This window comes from Manis pentadactyla, chromosome 18, assembly GCF_030020395.1.
Source record: "Manis pentadactyla isolate mManPen7 chromosome 18, mManPen7.hap1, whole genome shotgun sequence".
Lineage (NCBI taxonomy): Eukaryota > Metazoa > Chordata > Mammalia > Pholidota > Manidae > Manis > Manis pentadactyla.
Window position 1 is genome coordinate 27,647,302 of NC_080036.1, and position 19,452 is coordinate 27,666,753.

A 19,452-nucleotide genomic window follows, 5' to 3' on the forward strand; every position below is an offset into this window, starting at 1 on the left:
TCAGTGTCATTTATTTACTTATTGAAGAAGGAAATACAACAATTTCTTTGACCTTACTGAGAGAGTAGACTCATGTACCTAGCTGTCTGTTAGTGGTTTGGATGACATTGATGCCTCACAGGTAAGGGATGTTGCAAACCTCTGCGCACAGGTGGAGTCCAGCGGTGCCCTGCAGCAGCACAATTAGGCAATTGGTCCATGCAGGTGAAACACAAATCATCCCCCCAGGCCCATACCTGGGAAGCCACGATGCTGCCATTCAGTGCAGGAAAGCCCGCTGGCAACCCATCCAGCAGCCATCCTTTCAGAAAATGCCACGACTCCCACCCCCGCCTGCCCCAGGGTGTCCCCTCTCTTCCTGCATCCACATGCCTCAGGGAAATGGACCCCACACCCAGGAGTCACCCCCTTGGCCTAAGGGGAATCCTATTCCGCTTGAGGGTGACTGGCTCAGGAAAGGGCATGGGACCCAATCGGACAATATCCAGAGAAGTCCAGGGTGAGGGGAGGGTGACTTCTGGGACATTTTCTCCCTCCTGAGAGAGGCCACAGTCCATCAGTTTGAAATGTTTTTATCAGCCAGTAACAGAGTCCCTCCACCCGACCCACACCCTGACCAACAGTGGTTTTAAGAGCACAGACACTTAGTGAGTTCAGTACAAAGTCCGGAGCTACATGGTTCCTGGCACTGTGTCTCTGTGATGCTCTGTCTTTCGTTTGTGATGCCGAGAAGGTTGCTGCTCCAGCCATTCTGTCCACGTTAGGGCCGGAAGAAAGGGACTATGCCAGCGACACCTGCCCTTTTCTGCCCAAAGCTTTCCCAGAACGTCCCTGGCACTCCTCCACTTCCCTGTCATGGGGCAGAACTGTCTCGTGGCCATGCCTAGTTCAAGGCCAACTGGGAACGTGAGTTTTTGGTGTTTCTTTCCTAGAAGAACCAGGAGAGGGACAAGGCGGCTGGGAGTGGGAATTAGGTTAGCTGCCAACAGGGGATAACACCCCCAGTTTCTGCACATCTCACTGCCTGGATCTGCTGCTGTCGTCTTGGTTCCAACATGAGCAGGAAGCAAGGGCCGAAAGGCCAGAGCAGAGAGATGAAAAGAGCTGCATCCAAGACCAGTATCCCAATGAAAAGAGCAAAGTAGGTGAAGACAAAGTTCACAGCAAAGGGAAATAAGCAGCCCTTAAGCCTATGAAAAAATAGCTTAACTCCACTCCTAATAAGAGCAGTTAAAATGGAAATAACACTGCCATAGCACATTTCACCCCTCAAACTGGCAAAAAGCCAATCATTTAACAATACATTCTCTTGTCAAGGCCACAGGGGGTCAAGCACTTGTACATGAAGGACGGCGACGCAGTCTCCAGTGGTGGGGAAAGAGCCACCAAAGGAAACCATGAATTGTGGGCTTTGGGTCCTCACTGAGATGCCCTGGGGGCCACCCTCCATGGAAACGCCTATGACACGGCACAGAAATGTCCTCACTTATGAAGTCAGTTTGGGGAGGGTTTCTAGTACCAAGAGCCAAAACTATACCACATGATGCCCCTGCCCCCCACCCTAGGCCTAGGGGCAAAGTTGATGGGTCCAGTAGCCAGACTGTGGGAGTCCAACTAAGTCATCCTGTGACAAACCAAATCTAAAACAGAAGTCCAAAATCAGACTGGGGTCACATTCAGCCCTTGTGGTCCTGAGGCAGCTGCCCCCTGGCTGGTGAGAAGCACTAGTGGGATCGAAATGTAAAATGACCCTAAGGAGCGAGATGCTGGGGTGGTAAGACACTACCTGGTCTTCCTTGACCTGATGTCCTGAGGCATTTCACTATTTGGTTCATTTCATTGTCCTTAGTTAAATTTCTTATTATCTGAGCATCTTTCTGGTTTCTGCGTGTTTCCAAACTGCGTACCCCGACTCTAAGTGCATCCACTGGTGGAATCCCTCAGTCCCCCCACTCAGCACTCCTCACTGATGACCTTCCACTCAAGCTACCCCGCCTCATGTACTGCAGTTCATGGTCCATGAGAGTGGGAAGACCTGGCTTCTGGGGTTGGGAGCCTTCATGGCTGTGGGGACCCAGAGGCCTGCATCTCCCTTCTGAGATGGAGAGCGGGCCAGGAGAAACACAAAGCCAGTAGAGCCCCCCTGAGGTGGTACCGCGGGGGTGAGTACTCTGAAACCCCCAGGTACAGCTTTAGGCCTGCTAGGGGCAGTAAAAGGGGTACAAGGGGCCAGGTAGCTCTGATGGTGGTTCATGTTTGATCATGTGGCGGCCCAGTAGCAGGAGCCAGAGGGTAGGAAGAGTGTGGAGTCCTTAAGCAAGGGCAAAACAGTGAGAGGAGGTGCCAGTGGCTATGTCTCCAAAGGTATGGAGGTGCTGGCCTCCTCTGACATATAGGCCTCAGTCTGTGAGCTTGGCAATCTTCCAGACCCCTTCAAACCATGTTTACAGCAAGTGTCTGGCCAACAGCCTTATACCCACTCTGACTACTGCTCTCAGCTCATGCGCGTTTAGTTTATATTTTGTGATTGTTTGCAAGTTGTGTCATCTGTGTACATTATGTCTAAGGTGGAGACAGGTCCCTGAGATCAGGATGTGTCTGCTAGGTTTTTTTTGAATTGCCATCCTCCTCCTCCCAAACACCACCAGTAACAGCCAGTACCTAATACAGGGCATTACATCAGATAAACAAAAACGCTTGTAAAGAAGTTCATATCACAGCAGGCAGAGGTCGGCCCCCTCTGGAAAGAAGCACTAGATAAGTGAAATGCTGAGTTTTCAGAGCTGAGAAATGTGTCGAGAGCTTTTACTTTTACAGTTCGTGCAACAGACTTGGCACCTACTTGCCCTGAGATGACTGTCAGAATTACAAAAGGAGTGGAAGTTGTGTTCTGTAACTCCCATAACCTCCCGGAACGTATCAACGTGGGAAGACTCTTCCCAGAGCTGGCAAATCACTAAAACAACAGTTTTCAGAACTCACATCCTCCTGCCTTAGCAGGTAAATGTACAAGAAATTAGAGTCAGAAAAAATTTGCTTTGGCTTCAGAAAATCTAAGACAGCTTTTTCCAAAACTGTTCACTATGAGATTCCTTGAGATAGCAACCTAACGCAAATGATTTATGTGTGTTCTCAGCTTTTCAGAAATGTATTTCCTTTAAAAAAAAAAAAAAAAAGGAAAGGTGCAAATTGTCACCGTCGCAAGTCCAAGGTGCGGGGGTGGGGGGTGGGGGACTCCTGGCCACGAGGGGGCGTGGTCTCCCCAGCCCTGGGCCAGAGAGCCCACGACAGCCGCTCCCGCTGTGCCCCGCCCCAGCCTCGCAGAGACCAGTCCCCAACCTGCAGCCCAGGTCCCCAGGGTCAGGTGGACACCAGACCGCTCCTCCATTTGGGCAGCTCTGGCAATGGCTATGTCCGGGGTGCAGAAGGCTGTGAGCGGCTGGGCTGGGAGGGCCCATGTTTCAATTACAGACGGGGCAGCAGTGCTGAGCTGGCAGCTTTATCCGGGAGCCAGGAGGGCGGTGGTGTCTGGGGCATGACCTCGGGTGGAGTGGTGCTGGACAGGGTGCTAGGCGGAGCCTGACTGGCGGGACCAGAGGCGCGTGGGTGTGGCAACCACAACAGAGACGGACCACACAGGGCCTGCGGGATCCACTCTGTGGCCTGGCCAGCAACTCCGGCCCTGCCAGACTTGGGGCTGTGTGGCGTGGCTCAAGCAACGTGCACACTTCTCAGCGAGGTCCTCTGCGGCCTGGCTTCAGTCTCCCGTCTTCAGTATCACCGTCTCCAGAACGGTAGCTCTTCTCCAGCCAAGCTGAATGAACTGTTTTTCTCGCAATGACTTGTACTTGACTCCATTCATTTGTTCATTCACTTCTTCATGAGTACCTCCTATTGGGTGCCCACTGTAGCTGGCACTGTGGAGACACAAGACATTGTGCCGCCCATGAACACAGTTCCGAGGCATCCAGAACATGATTCATGCTTTGCTCCCCACCCTTCTTTGCCTGGCCAGTGTTTACCTTCCCCAAATGACCTTCTCAAGCCTCTCCAGCTCCAGGAAATCCCTTCTGATTACTCCAAAGTGAGGAAAAGGACCTCAGGCTGTCCTGGATACCACGTCTTCCGGAGTGCCTAATACCTGGCATGAGCAGGGATTCGATAAATATTTGTTGGCTTGAGTGAATGAGGTGATCTTTTCCATCTCCAGCTTCATGGCCCAGATTGCCTAAAACTTTCACTTGGAAAATCAAGTCCTGTGACGACTCTCCTACGGAACTGTTGTGTTTATCACCACTCCATGCCTGGTGGTTGGGTTAGGCAGGGCTCTTGAGTTGCAAAGGGCAGAAAGGAATTTATTGGCTCACTGAACTGCACCGTCGGGGTATGGTAGGAAGGGCTGAGCTTGCCTTCGGGGTAGCAGACACCTCAGATAATGTCAGGACGCTCTGCTGCCCATCACGGCTTCTCTCTTTGATGCCTTCATCCACTGCTGTCAGCTGGTCCAGATTCACATCCTTTCAGCCCATCTATCCAAGAGGAATAGGATTTTCTTCTCCAGCTCCAATTTTAAAGTCCTGGTAAAAGTTCTGTTAAGCTTGATTTTTCTGGCTCACATGCCCCTCTCTTGGACCTCATCACTGTGGCCAGGAGCGGTGTGTAGGCTGATTGGCAGCCCCTACTTGAATGGCAGAGTCAGATGAGAGAAGGGGCAGCTGCTCCCCAAAATATGGATGAGAGGAACAGACATGGCAACTGAGAAAAGCCAGGGCCACTGCCCTGATGTGTATCTACATCGGCAGTGTAGACCTTGTTACTGGGGACAAGGACCATACATGCATATAGCGCCTTTGTGGATAACCAGAACATGATAAATATTGGCTGATTTATAGGAAAAGGAGGTGTGTGTGTGTGTGTGTGTGTGTGTGCTGGCTGAAATCCCTGTGAATCTTCCCTACAATCTGCATGAGCCTACGGCCATCCACCTCGTTGCCGCAGCTGTGGGTGGGGTTGTTTGTCTCAGGGTGTGGAACTGGAGCAAGTCCTGAGCCATGTTATGACTTGAGTTGTCACTTCTCGTTTTCCTTCTGAGAAAATCTGAGCCCAGCAGTGTGAGTAATATTGGCTTTTTGTCTCAAATGGGGAATGGCTCTAAGACTGGTTTTTCTATTTGTTCCTTTGTCTGTTTTGGGAAAAAGCGAAGAGTGCAATTTTGTGGAATGGCATCTTTCTTGGACTGTCCCAGGAGTGTGGCCATTTCAAAAGAGGAGGTGTTCCTCTCAGAAGAGCTTCCGGCTTTCGACAGCCCTACTAAGTAATATTATTGTACCTATTTATTTGATGAGAAAACTGAGGCCCAGCAATGTGCCCAAGGTCCCAGAGTTGTGGGAAGTGGGGAGGACTGTGCTTAGGGCTTTGCATACCTCAAAAGTTTACGTCATGGCAGTCTTCTAGGGGCAGAATCAGATGACAGCCTGGGTACAATTTAAACACCTTGCCCAAGGTCAGAGAGGCAAGTAGAGCTGGGATTTGCTGATTCCAAAGCCTATCCTAGTTCCCTTCCTTAGACTGTGTGTCCAGGTCGCTCCACCTGGGTGCCTCCATTTTCTGATCTGTAGAATGGGGATGGTCATAGCACAGGCCTCAAGGGTTTGTTGTGAGGATTCAACAAAACGACACCGACACCTGGCCATTGTTAAGGGCTCCCTAATGTTGCTGTCTGACACCACGGGACCTCCCTCAGGGTCACGAGGCCGGCCACTCCCTCTTGCAGGAGAACCAGATCCCGTGGGAGCTGCGCCCTGACCCAGGTGCTCCAGAGGCCTGGCTGCGGGCGCCTGGGAAAGTCTGTACCAGGAATAAAGGGAACAAAGGCCCCAGGTGCTCCGCTGATGCTCTGTCTGGCTGCAGGCCCATTTCCTGCTGGATCAGGTTGCTCTTGGCTGGCTGGGCTCCTGGAGCTGACCCCTCTCCCCTGCCCCTGCCCTCTGGTGGCAGAGGGCCGGGCCTAGTGGCATAGAACAGGGCCCAGCTGGGCAGCACACGTGCTTTCTGGAGTCCAGCTCTGAGGTCTCACTGGTTGAAGAAGGACGCCTTGGGGTGCTAGGCCCTTCCTATAGCTCTGTGGCCTCAGTGAACCCTTCCCATTCTCCTCTGGTGGGATAACCTTGGGGGCCCCGGGGCCAGGATCAGAGACCTGGACTTGAATGCCAGCCCAGGAATGGAGCAGCAGGGTACCCCTAGGCAAGCCACCTTTCTCTCTGTGTCTCCTTTTCCTGTTATGTATGTTCAGGAGGTGAGGCTGGTCATGAATAAAACCCTTGCAAGTCCTAACAATTCCCTGGGGCCCCCAACACTGCCTGCAGGAGGTGGAACTTCAACCCAAAGGAGGGTGATCTTAGTGCAACACAAACTTCTAGATCATGTCCTGCCCCTCCTTCAAACCCCACCCCCCACCCCCGCAGGCCCCGGCCCACTCCCCCCCCCCCCCTCTCCAGCTGCAGCTCTGAGCCACTAGAGGCTCTGGGTTCCCCGAACAGGAGTCTTTTACTGCCTCAGGGCTCTTGCACTTGCTGTCCCCTCGCACTGGAACGCACCGTGCTCCAGGTGTTTGCATGGCTGTCCCTGTCACTCAGGTCTTAGTACTCAGGTGTTACCTCTGCAGAGAAGCCTTCTGTGGTTGCGCCTAACATAGCTCCTGCCCTGTTCCTCGCCGCCAGCCTCCTCCCATTTCATTTCATTCAGAGCACTCGCCTCTCTCTGAAGGTATCTTTCTGTTTCCCTTGTTCTTGTCTGCCTCTCCACTGGAATCTTAGCTCCTGAGGAAAGGGCCTCGTCTGTCCGTCTGTCCTTCCACTGTCTCGCCAGCCCAAGGGCTGGGCCTGACAGGAGGTGAGGCATGTGGGGTTCTCTGTAGGTCTCCAGGCTGCAAGACCCATCATGGAACAGGGGCCTCTGCGTCTGCTCCCCTCAAGCTCTCCTAAGGGCTGCTTCACAGGCAGGTGTGCAGGTGTGAAAGCACCTTGGTTTTCCAAAACGCTTTCACCTATGGTGCCTCATTTGCCCCTCATGTCACACCTCCTTGTAAGACAGGCAGAGCAAGATCAGAAGGCCCATTTTATAGGCGAGAAAATTGAGGTGCCTGGAGGCTTAAGGAACTTGCTAAAGGTCATATGAGTCATAAGGAGCAGAAGCAGGGCTAGGATGCGAGTCTTAGCCAGCTCTCTCCAGGACTCTAACCCAGACGTGGGAATGCCTTAAAGAGAAAAATCCACATTTCAAAGCCATTTTTCCATTAGGCCACATCGCAGATGTGCAGATACTCAGAATTACTGCATGAGGGGGTAGTACTCTGGTCTCTGAGGTTCTTTTCTGCTCGGAATTTTTCTACAACTCTGATATATGTGTTACTTGTAAGTCTCATCCAGGGAAACTAAAATTCTTGCCTTCTTGAGTGGCTGAGAAACCCCAGTTTCTTCCCTGTTCCCCGTCTATGGAATTATAGCTGTGCCTCCAAATAACACAGAGGACAGAGGACTCTACTCATCATACATCACACCCATTTTCACATATACTTAGCTGTGGAGCCAGCGGCCTGGCTCCAGAGGGGGTGTTTATCCCGTGTGGACTCACTTCCAGTCGCATGGAAGGTGAAGTTCTTCACGGCATAAATTGTTACCATCATAACCGCATCTTTGGATGCCTTCATTAAGCTCATGAAGGGCTTATTAAGTCTCGCCATGACCTTCTGCTAGATCTGGCAGCAAGAGAGGGAAGAGGGGATGCAATACACAGCCGCTCCTCCAAGGGAGAGCAGAAATCTATACTTACTGGTGCCTTTATAAACGTGTGTCTGTGTGGGTGTGTGGGCCTGCAGAGAGACAGTCCAGAAGGATGTACTTCAAAATGCCATTGGTGGCATGTCTGGTAATGGCATTTTGGGTGATTTCACTCTCTTCTTTATGGTTTTTGGTATTGTCTGAATTTATATTTTTACAATGAGCAAGCATTTCCTTTGTAACTAGGAGAAAAAAGCTCCATTTTCATCTTGAAAAGGAATTGAAGAAAGCCATTGAATAGAAATATAGGAATAGGAACAGGCTTTGACATGTGTGTGACCAATATTCTCAGTCAAGTCGCTCTGGGAACGTAATGCAGGTAGAGTCTGTGTCAGCCACCAATGGACCCTTTACTTGGGGCATTCGAGCTATTAATGGAATAAGGACTAATTTGACTTCTTCCTGTGAATGAGGCCAACAGTTATAATCCTCTTGGCACTCTCTTTGAACAGCTCTCATCTTTCTCAGACCCTAATGATTAATGTCACAAGTTCTTCCCAAAGACTGTGCCGTGGCGCTGGAAGAGAACTGAGAAGTGAAATGACTTGTTTATGGGTGATTGTCAGTGAGTCAGAATCACTCGGAGTGCTGGAGTTTCCAGGCCGTTAACTTACCTGCCTGAACCTATGAGTCAGGGTCATCCAGGCCAAGTTGTGTGTGTTGTGCTCCCGCCCTGCTCTTCTGGTGGTGCCCCCGGCCTGTACACATGCACACACATGGGCACGCAGCAGCCTCCTCATCTGTGTGTCCTGGGAAGGGTGCAGGCACACTGGTCTTACTAATCTGTCCTTGAGTGCTGAGCCCAGGCTGTAAGCTGCCAGATAGGGACCAAAAAAGGGAAAAGTAAATATTAGTTATTTCCTCCTCTATAAAAGTTGCAACAGTCTAGCTGTAGCTTAGAGCGTGTCTTTTGTGAATAACCAGAAACAACCTACGTGTCTCTCAGTAATGGTCTGTTATACTGTATTATAATATAATATTGTATATCCAGAAAATAGAATACTATGCAGCTGTTATGAAGAAGAAGTAGATCTATGTAAAGTGATGTAGAACATAGCTTTAAGAGTAAGAGGGAAGTTGTTTAGCACTGTGTACATCATGATTCCATTTGTGTGAATGTGTATTATGACTCTTATTTTTCAAATTATAAATGGAGATCTTCTCATTGTAAAAGGATAAACACTCCTGGAAAATTTAGACTAAGATGTGAAACTCCCACATCACGACATGCATTAGTCAGGACAGGCTAGGTTATGCTGTAGTAACAAACATCTCTCAACATCTCAGTAGCTTAAAACAACAAAGATATATTTCTTGCCCATGCTTCACAGTGATGAGCTTGCAAAGGCTTATCCCAGCACTGTCATTGTATGACGCCACCATCCCAACACGGGGCTCCAGGGGTCACCACTAGGAGGGAAGAAAGTGTGAGGACCACACACTGTTTCTCCAATACCTCCCCCAGGAGGGACACTCGCATTTCACTGGCCAAGGTGAGTCACATGACTATACCTAACTTCCAGAAAGTGAAAGGGTAATCTTCCTGTGCATCCAGAAAGAGAAGAGAGCTAGACATATCGGTGAACCCTGGTATGTCTTACCACCCACCCAAATCAACTTTGCCCATTTACATTGGTATACATAGTGGCTTTCCAGTACTTCAAAAATATAACACGATTTTGTAGTCGCAACCCGGTTATGGTGTGGCTGGGAGAGAGAGGCATCTTTATGGCCAGGCAGAAGCTGCCTGGTGAGACAGAGCAGCAGTCAGGTGCAAAACAGCTGCCCTGTGTCATCCAGCACCCCTGCAGCCCATCTGGACTGCACTCCTTTTACCCTTTTCTTCCCAAAGCTGAGGAGAACAACTTTCTAGTTAAAGGAGGACCAGTCTGCTCATATAAATATGCTGTTTTAAGAAATAATGATCATAATAATATTTCTAGAGGACAATCAGGCAGCATGTATCAGGAGCCTTAAACATATACAGACCCTTTGATCTATAGAGAAGAATTTATCCTAAGAAAATAATAGAACAAGCAAATAAAGATGAATTTTTATTGCTCGTAAGAAAAAAACTGAAAATAACCTAAATGTTTAGCCACAGGGATTAAGCAAACCAGAGAATGCTTCATTTACCTAACTATATTTAGATGTGAAAGGATATAAATTGTCCATTGAGATGTCATATAGGAAAGAGCAAAATATATGTATATATATATATCTCCTATGATCTCATTGTTGAAAAAGTACATAAATATATACTTTCTATATGCTTTGAAAATATAAAAGGATAAATGCCAGAATATTAGCAGTTATTAACTCCAGGGAATAAGGAGTTCTTTGTGCTTTTCTTTCTTTGTGCTTTATCAGAATTTTCTGACTTTTCTACAAAGAATGTGATTAAGTAATAAAAGAAAAAGGTTATTTAAAATGTGTTCAGCTATTTTTTATTACCTATCAATGTTCAAGGTAATCTGCTCACCCTTAGGAAGGACTGGGCCTGTGTCAGGAAACCTTGGTTCGTGCTGTGTGTGACCTTGGGCAAGCTACCTGGGTGGGAGGTGTTTGTACCTGCTTTTCTCAGGTAGACACAGATGCCCAGAAAAGGACCACACTGTGCCCAGGATCCCACAGCTCATGGGGCCAGAGCTGGAGTTTGAACACAGGTTTACTGATTCTGGGTCTAGGATTGTCTATACTACATTACCCAGCCACCCCGCTCTGAGCCTCATCTCTAAGATGACAGTCAGAATACAGTCCCTTCAACTGAAAATATTCAATGTCTACAGGAAGTTGCCTCCCCGCCCCGTCTTCTGTGGCACAGCACAGGCCCTAAGCAGTCGGTGCACGTGCCCTGCTAGTCGGATGCCAGCCTTCCTCAGGCTGGCAGGACTCCTGGCTGGTGTTTGGAGAACTCTGGCATGCCAGTGGCCATTTGGGGCCGGGACGCTCTTCGGCCAGGCATCTACTAGGCGAGGACTGCCCATGCGGGCTGGCTCAGGGCTGGGAATCGGTTGTCTTTCCCTTTAAACAGACACAGGCTAGCTGTTGAGATTCTGGAAACATCTGACCTTTTGCAGAGCATCTCAAGAGTTGTCAGGGAGGGCCGGAGGGAGGTCCCTCAATTTCTGTAAATGCTTTAACCCTTACCACACAGCCCTTGACAGCAGCAACAAAAAGAGATCAGTTTCCAAGGAACTAGGAAGATTCATTGTGCCTGTTTTCCTGCAGATTGTCTGGGGAGGTGGACTGCTCCTGGATGCAGAGAAGACTTGTAGACCAGAGACCTCCTGTGTCATTGTCACAGCTTCCAGTCTCGGTCTCTGGGGACAGCAGGCCTGGGCAACAGGACAGAGGGCCTAGCGGGAGGGGACCGGCTGAGAGGCAAACAATGGGGGCAGCTCAGCGAGCCCTGAGCAGAGGCCCCACGGGAGGACCTGGGACTTAGGACAGGAGCAGGAACTGCTCCTTTGATGGAGCCATATATTCCTTCATTTATCCTACACATGTTATAGGTCACCTACTACATTCCAGGTACTGTGTGAGGCGCTGGCAACAGAATAGCAAGCAAGCCCAGATAAATGTATCCCGTGCCTTCATGGAACACTCATTTCATGGACGAGAAGACCGTGAGCATGTAATCACACCCCCAAATGTCAAATGCAGTAGAGTTAAGTGCTGGGGAGGGAGCACAAGCATGCTGAGAGGGCCTGCCGGGGGAATTTAATTGAAGAAAGTCAGGGGAGGTTTTCCAGAGATGTCTGAGCAGGGATGCAGGGCTTTGCTGCTACAAGATTGAGTGCAACATCTGCATCATGTGGAATCTTATCAAATGCAGGATCTCACCCCAGACTAGCAGTATCTAAATCTGCCCTTTTACAAGATCCCCACCGTGATCTGTAGACTTATGAAGTCTGAGAATTGGTGTCAAAGGTTGAACTAGGAGTTACCAGTCTAGGTACAGTGTGAAACTGGAGCAAACCCTCCAGGTAAGCACCCTGGGGTGGAAAGGAGCTTGCAGCCTGGTTTGGAAGTCAAGGAATATTTGTGTGGGTATGTGTAATCTTTCTTTTGCTTTTAAGTGGAAGAGACTTGAGCATGTTTAAAAGTTTTTAAGGAATAAACTATTGGAGAGGGAGGCAGATTACAGAGGAGGGATAGATGGGAGGAGCCCCGTTTTACGGTAGCTTCTGAAGCTGAAATCACCTGGAGAGCTTAAAAAACGTATTGATGGCTGGCCCTACCTCCAGAGACTCATATTTATATGATCTGGAGGTGCAGCCAGCAACCCCAGCTGATTCCAACTTGCAACCAGGGTGGCGAACCACGGCGGCAGTGGAAAAAAAAGGCTTGGAGGGGAAGAACACTGGTTTGGAAGAGGGCCCCAGAGGGCCCTTTTAGCGGTAGATCACGTTCAGGGAGGGCCTCGCACTTAGACTTCAGATGTTATTGCTGAATGTATTTGCATCCACAGACATTGCATTTGTGTGGGTGTGTTAACAAGCACTAGTTTGTGGTGCTTATGCAACATGAGTGCATTTTTGGTAACCTGCTTTTGGCGAGCTCTCTGTCTATGCCACCACCACCCTTTTCATGAAAGAGGCCTGGGTCTATCTCCAGGTAAATCAGAAAAAGATAAGGGAGATGCCATCTGATGACTTCTATTTTGTATGTGACATAAAGAGAGAGCGTTGGAAGCTTGGGAAGACAGGAGAAGATAGAGGGGGATGCTGCAAATGGTCGTACATAGAGGTGACCAGAGAAATGGGAAGGGCGGCCAGGCGGTACCAAGGTTCTGGATTTGAGTAGATCCTTGCTCCCTGAGCGGAGCTCCCCCGCCACTGCTTAGGGAGAAGTACTGAGAAGGTGGCTCATCCCAAGCTTTTGCCAGAGAGTGAAAATATAGCAGCAGGGAAATTTAGGGAAGGTTGCTGGAAAGGTGAATCATGGCACCCAAGCCGAGTGAGAGGGGAATGAAGAGAGGGAAAGACTAATGGATCCGAGAAGATGGAGACACTGCTGTGGCCCAAGGAGGGCCCAAGGGAGCATGTTGAACCAGCGGGCTGGAAGAGAAATGACAGCCAGGAAGAAGGATGCCTGAATTTGGGACCCTGGTGAGTGAGTGTTGCTGGTGCTGAAATGGGAGTGGTGGCTGAGGTGGAGTCCTTGCAGACCTGAGAAAACCGGAGGCACGACGTGTCGACCATTCATGCTGAAGTCAGCAAGGCAACAACAGGGTTTTAGGTGGAAAAGGATGGGGTTCCTGTGCCAAGCCTTAGTGACTACCGCAGGGGAGTGGCCAGGAGGTGAGAGAGGGGCCTCAGGGCTCTAACCAGACATTGAGGAATGTGTTCAGGAAGGGCATGGGGATGTGGTCATAAAATGTGTGGATGGAGCCCAGGTCCTGGGAGACCTGGGAGGGGAGGGGCAGGGTGCAGTGGGGGCAAGCCGGGAAGTACAGGCTATTTCCGAGATGCCAATGAGGGAGAGAAAGAAAATCAATGAGGTTAAAGGTTTTCAGTTTATGGTAATTGTTCTCCAAGTATGCTTTCTCCACCTGCATCCGCGGTGTCATATCATCACCTGCGAACTTACTGGATATGCAGATTGTCTGGTCCCACCCCAGACCTTCTGAATCAGTTGGGTGGGGCTTCAATATCTGTGCTTTTACCAGCTATTTGGTGATTTTGATAGATGTTCAAGTCTGAGACCCATGGTTATTAGGAATTTTATTGGGAAATATGTTACGTGTTAGGGAATATATAGAGAAATAAAATAATGTTATTGGGAAGAATGGTTCACTTTATGAAAAAAAATAACTGAATCCCAAATTTAGAACATGAAGAAGTTACTCCATATAAATTAAAAACCTAAATGTGTCCAGAAAACTATGACGTTAATAATGTAATACATATATTAGATAGTAATGCAAAATGTCAAAGAATATCTTTGTGACCTTGGAACAGGAATAACCTTCTTAAACAAAATTTCAAAAGCACACACTGTCAGGCAACAAAATCAATCAGTTTGGTTAATCGGAGTTAAAGATTTTTGTCCAAGGATGGATACATTGACAAGGTTAACAGGTGACAAGATTGGGAGAATATATCTGTGATATCTAAAGCTGACAAGGGACTAACATCTAGATTCAGAATATACTGGGGACTTCTGCAAGTCCATACAAGAGAGATGGGACTCAAATGGGAAAAAAAACAGGTAAAGATATCAATAGGTTATTTACAGAAGGAGAAATTTAAAAGCTCATAAACACAGGAGGAAATGTTAAGATATATTAGAAATCAGAGAATCAAATTAAAACAATAGTCAGCAGTTTTAGTTACAGTATCTCCAAACTTCCTAAATGTCCATTAATAGGTGAAACAAGTTGATATTCATTCAGTAAATACTACTCCATGATAAAAAAGAATGAACTATTGATACAATTCTCAAGAACATTATGCTTAGTGAAAGTAGCCAGACACAAAGAGCACATACTGTGTAGTTCTAGTAGAGGCAAAACTAATTTATAGTGACAGAAGTCAGATCCGTGGCTGGGGGTGGGCAGGGAGGGGAGATTGAAGGCAAAGGGCATAGGGAACTTTTTGGGATTAGTTGGGATAATTTTACAGGTGTGCTCATTTGTCAAAACACATCCAAATGTGCTGGTAAGATGTGTTCATATGATTGCATATAAATTATGCCCCAGTAAAGTTGATTAAAAAAGACATTATAACTTTATATCATTTAGATTGGAAAAATTAGTCAACAGGATAATGTCAGGAATTGGGAGGGTGCAGAAATCCACAGCTGCTGGGGATGTGGGTGGGGGTGGGGTCTGTGATCCCAGAGCAAGCCATATCCTGCAAATAATCTCAAAGAAACTCTCATATGGCCCATAAAGTAGAGATACAAGAAGACGTTTTCTGTAGAGCTATTTATGGGGGTGATGAATAGTTGACAATTTGGGTGTCCGTTCCTAGGGGAGTAGATGGATAAAATGTGGGGATGCACACCTTGAATACCTTGCAGCAGCCAGAAGCAGATGTACCCAAAGCAGCATGGATGGGTCTACAGAAAAAAACTAGGAAACAGAATGGGTTATAGAACAAAATGTCATTTATGTAAATAAAAACTACAAAACAATCCAATTAGAAAATGGGCCAAAGACATGAACAGATCTTTTACCAGAGGAGCTATGAGTGGCCAATAAAAACATGAGAAGATGTTCAACAACCTCGGTCATCCGAGAAATGCAAATTAAAACCACAGTGAGATACCACTAAACACTTAGAATGGCTCAAATATAAAACAGTGATAACATCAAATGCTGGTAAGGATATAGAGAAACTGGATATTTTATACATTCTTGATGGGAATATAAAATGACACAAGCAGTCTGGAAATTAGTATGGCAATTTTGTCTATAACTGATCACATACTTATCATAAGACCTAGCAATGGCACCCTTCGGGCCTGTATCCCACCTAAAAAAATGAAACTTACGTTCATACAAAAACCTGTCATGAATGCTCATATCAGCTTTATTTGTAATAGCCATAAAACTGGAAATAACCCAAATATCTTTCAATGGGTGAAATAGTTAAAATCTGGTATAGCCACCAAAGGGAAAGAGACTGGGGAGAATGGGAGGGTAGGGAGGGATAAGGGTGGGGAAGAAGAAAGGGGGTATTATGATTAGCACGTATAATGTGGGGGGTGGGGGAAAGTGGAGGGCTTTGCAACACAGAGAAGACAAGTAGTGATTCTACAACATCTTACTATGCTGATTCTACAACATCTTACTATGCTGATGGACAGTGACTGTAATGGGGTTTGTGGGGGGGGACTTGGGGTAGGGGAGAGCCTAGTAAACATAAAAAAAAAAAAAGAACAAAAAAAAAAATCTGGTATAGCCATACCTTGGAATACTACTCAGCCATAAAAAGAAGAGAGCCACCCATCTGTGAGACAACAAGGGCATGATGGTGAGTGAGAAGAGCCAATCTCAAAAGGTTCCATTGATATGACATTCTCAAAGTCATAAAACTATAGTGATAGAGAAGAGGGCACAGGGACTGGAGTAGGGGGGAGTGACTATAAAAGGTACCATGACAGAGACCACTGTAGTGATGGGACAGTTCTGTATCCCAGTTGTGGTTACATAAGTGTACTCATGGGACCAAATATAGAATTATACACATACCCACACACATCGTGCACACACACACACAGGCTCATGTGAAAAACAGAATGATAAGATCTGTTGTCCAGTTTACAGGACTATACAAATGTCAGCTTCTTGGTTTTGCTGTTGTGCTACAGTTATGTGATGTCACCATTGGGGAAGCTAGGTGAAGGGTTCATGGGACACTATGTACTATCTTTGAAACTCTGTGGGTCTACAATTATTTAAAAATAAGAAAGTTTAACGAGAAGTACATGTATACAATTCTACATTTTGCGAGAAGCGTATGAACAAAAGCATGCACGTTAAGCATCTTAGCCTGGTTGAGACTCTAGGGGGAGGGGGTGGGAGGAGCGGAAGGGATGAAAAGAATGACAGCCGCCTTAGGCAAGCGCCCCTGGACCGACCGCTGGAGAAAGTGCTTCCGCCACGGTGATTAACTCAAGCTTCCCTGCACCTGAGGTCCCGCAGCCAGGAGGCGGGCGCGGGGCGGAGATCAATAATGTTAAAAATAAAGCCTTTTTTCAGCACTTTAAAGATTTTTCCCTTTTTCCAATAAAAGGTTTGGAGGAAGAGAAGAAGGTTGGAGGGAGAGGAGGGGCAGGAAAAGGGAGCAGGGAGAGGAAGAAGGGATGCTGAGGAAGAGAAGGGAGGGAGGGGAGGCCGTGGGCTGGCATTCTTTTCCTGAGGGCTCAGGGCTGCCCTGGGGACTGACGGGTCACGGCTGCCTGAGCCCCTGGAGCTCTGAGGCCCCTGTGGGGGAGCCCAGATTTCCAGGAGCTCCTCTGAACAGCTGGAGCTCAGCAGACGCACTGTGCTCTGCGCCGAGAACCCGGAGGTGCTGGATTTTAGCATGTGCTTCTGCCCTCCACCTCCCAGCGTTGTCTGGAAGGCAGAGTCAGTGAAGGCACCGGACACTCTTTAAAGCCGCTTGCACAGACGAAGTGCGCTACGTTAGCAATAAATGCAGGATGTCTTCCTAGTTAATTGAAGACTGTGAGGAGGAAGGAACGATACAAGGAATGAAAGGAAAGATTGAGGAAGCACGGAGAGGCTTAATGATAAGGATGCTCCTCTGGACATGACACGATGCTGAACAACTAAAGGCAAGTTCAATGTCCAATAGTAAAGACCTGGTTAAAAATATAAGTTACATGTGCAGGACAGAATAATTAAAATGAAGGTGTGTGAGAACGTTTAATATTACAGAACAATGTCTGTAATACATTGCTATCCTAGGTGTTACAGAAGTCTGCACTGCATAATCCTTTTTCTAAACGTTCTAAATGTATTAACTGCATAGAAAAAGATTCCCCAAAATATTCACCAGGAGAGTTAAAATCTGCACACTTTATTACATGTAAATTGTATCTCAAGGAACAGTTTTAGAAAATATTAAATATTTAGAAAATATTAACTGGCTAGGGCAAAATTATGAGTGATGTTTTTCATTGTGGTTTTCTGTTTTCCCCCTTTTTTGGTAGTCCATATGCGTTCACTTTTGTAGACAGACAACAAAACAATCAGTTTTGTCTTTATGGGTGAGCACTATCTGGAGGAGTCTGGCAGTCTCCCACTCAGCTCCGCCTAGATAGGGTGTCGGCAGAGGAACCGGGGCACGAAAGCCTAGCCTGGCCCGGGAAGAGGCTGACACTTGGCCTCCCGTTTCTGCATCCCCTTGACCAGCCAGCTCCGGCCGGATCACCCACTCTCACGCCCAGAACTGGTTGTTTCAGGAACCACCCTGAGCGCCTCGCTGTTGCTTTCCTGGAAGATAGCAGAGGGACGAGCCAAGGACACTTGATAAATGCTGGATATTTATAACGTTCTCTCTCAGCCCTCCCCATTTCTCTGCGTTTGGTTTCACTCTTCGAGCCCAGCCCATTCCAGGTTAAGGGACACGGTGCGCAGCGTTTTCTCCGGGCGGAGACGTGGGTGGTTTCGTGGCGGGTTGCTCTGCACTCCGCTCTCACTTGCTTCTTACTGTAAACAATGTCACCATTATCGAGCGCTGACCACATGCCAGGTGTGTGCCTAATTGCGTTTCTCACCACAGCCCTGTGAGGTCCCTACTGTTCGGATGCCCACTTTGCATTTGAAGAACTCGAGGCTCAGAGAGGTTAAGGAAGTCGCCGTAGGTAACACAGCCACTTAGGCGATAGCAGATCTAGGATTCCAGCCCCAGCTCCAGATTCCAGCTAGTGAGACTGTCCCCAGCGGGGGCGCAGGGCAGGGAGCGCGCAGCCCGCAGAGCCCCCCGGCCTCCTGGGGCTGCAGGGCTGCGGCGGGGCCAGGTGCCGACTCGGGGAGGGAGGGGCTGTCCGCGCCCGCAGGGAGGGAGCGCGGGCTGTGCGGGGCCGCAGGCGAGCCCCGGAGGCGCCTCCGGACAATTCCCAGCCACGCGGGCGGGGCGGGGCGGGGCGGGGCTTGGCTGCGGCCCCGCGTTTCCGGGGACGCAGCGCCGGGCCGGGGCTTTCGCAGGGAGCCTTCGGGTCTCCAGGGAGAGCGCCGCGCCGGCCTGGCAGCCGCGACGAGCTCCGGGACTCTCCCGGGGGCGAGGCGGCCCCGGCGTGGGCGGTGGCGGCGCGCGGCCGAGACTCTCCAAGGTAGGCGCGGCGGGCCGGGCGCGCGGGGCCGCAGGCGGGAGGGGGCGCCGAGGGCCGGGCCGCTAGCCCGCCGCCCCCGCCCGCCGGCCCTCTCCAGCCGGCCGCCACCTGCGCGCCCTGACGGGCACCCGCGCCCGCCACTGGGGAAGCCCGTTGCCATGGCAGCGCCGGAGGCTGGGCCCACGTTCCCATGGCCACCCGAGGCTCTGCGCCCAATCCCTTTGGCGGCTCTCAGCCCACCCCGGACTCCCAAACCTCGGAGTGAGAGGCCGGAATCCTGGCCCTGGAGGGAAATCCTGAGGAATTCAGGACCAGCCTGGGCCGTTCCTCAGAAAGGTCGGGGTATGACCTTTGAGTTAGGCTCTTTGTAATGGCTTCTTCCCTCTGAGTGACAGGTCGATGTGGGGCTTTGAAGGGAAAGGACCTTGGGATCCGGGAAATGACGCTGCTCTAGTGGCTTCTCAGGAGCTTCTCTGGTCTGGGAAAATGTCTCAGGAGCCTCGGGTCACCTGGGAAGGTCATCAGCCTCTGCTCACATTTCCTAACCTATAATGAATCACAGGATTCTTTTAAGGATCAAATGCCACAAGGACAGGGAAATGGTCAATTACCAATTTTTTTCCATAGATGCTTTAGAAGTATAAGAGAGGTTAGAAATCTGCCTGGTTCCAAATATTTCCTCCCATTCTATAGGTTGCATCTTCATTCTATTGCTTGTTTCTTTTGTTGTGCAGAAGCTTTTTAGTTTATGTGGTCCCACTTGTTTATTTTTGCTTATGTTGCTTGTGCTTTGGGTGTAATATCCATAAAATCCCTGCCAACA

The 19,452-nt window shown here is 48.9% G+C and overlaps 1 protein-coding gene across 1 annotated transcript in view; it reads left to right on the top strand.

The window, feature by feature from the left end:
* Positions 1-18,496: 18,496 nt before the first annotated feature.
* SEMA4B (semaphorin 4B) overlaps positions 18,497-19,452 on the top strand; it is a 33,246-nt gene continuing 32,290 nt past the window's right edge. The window contains exon 1 of the mRNA XM_036932049.2: positions 18,497-18,629. The gene's annotated coding sequence lies outside the window, so the exon portion shown is untranslated. The remainder of the gene's footprint in view (positions 18,630-19,452) is intronic.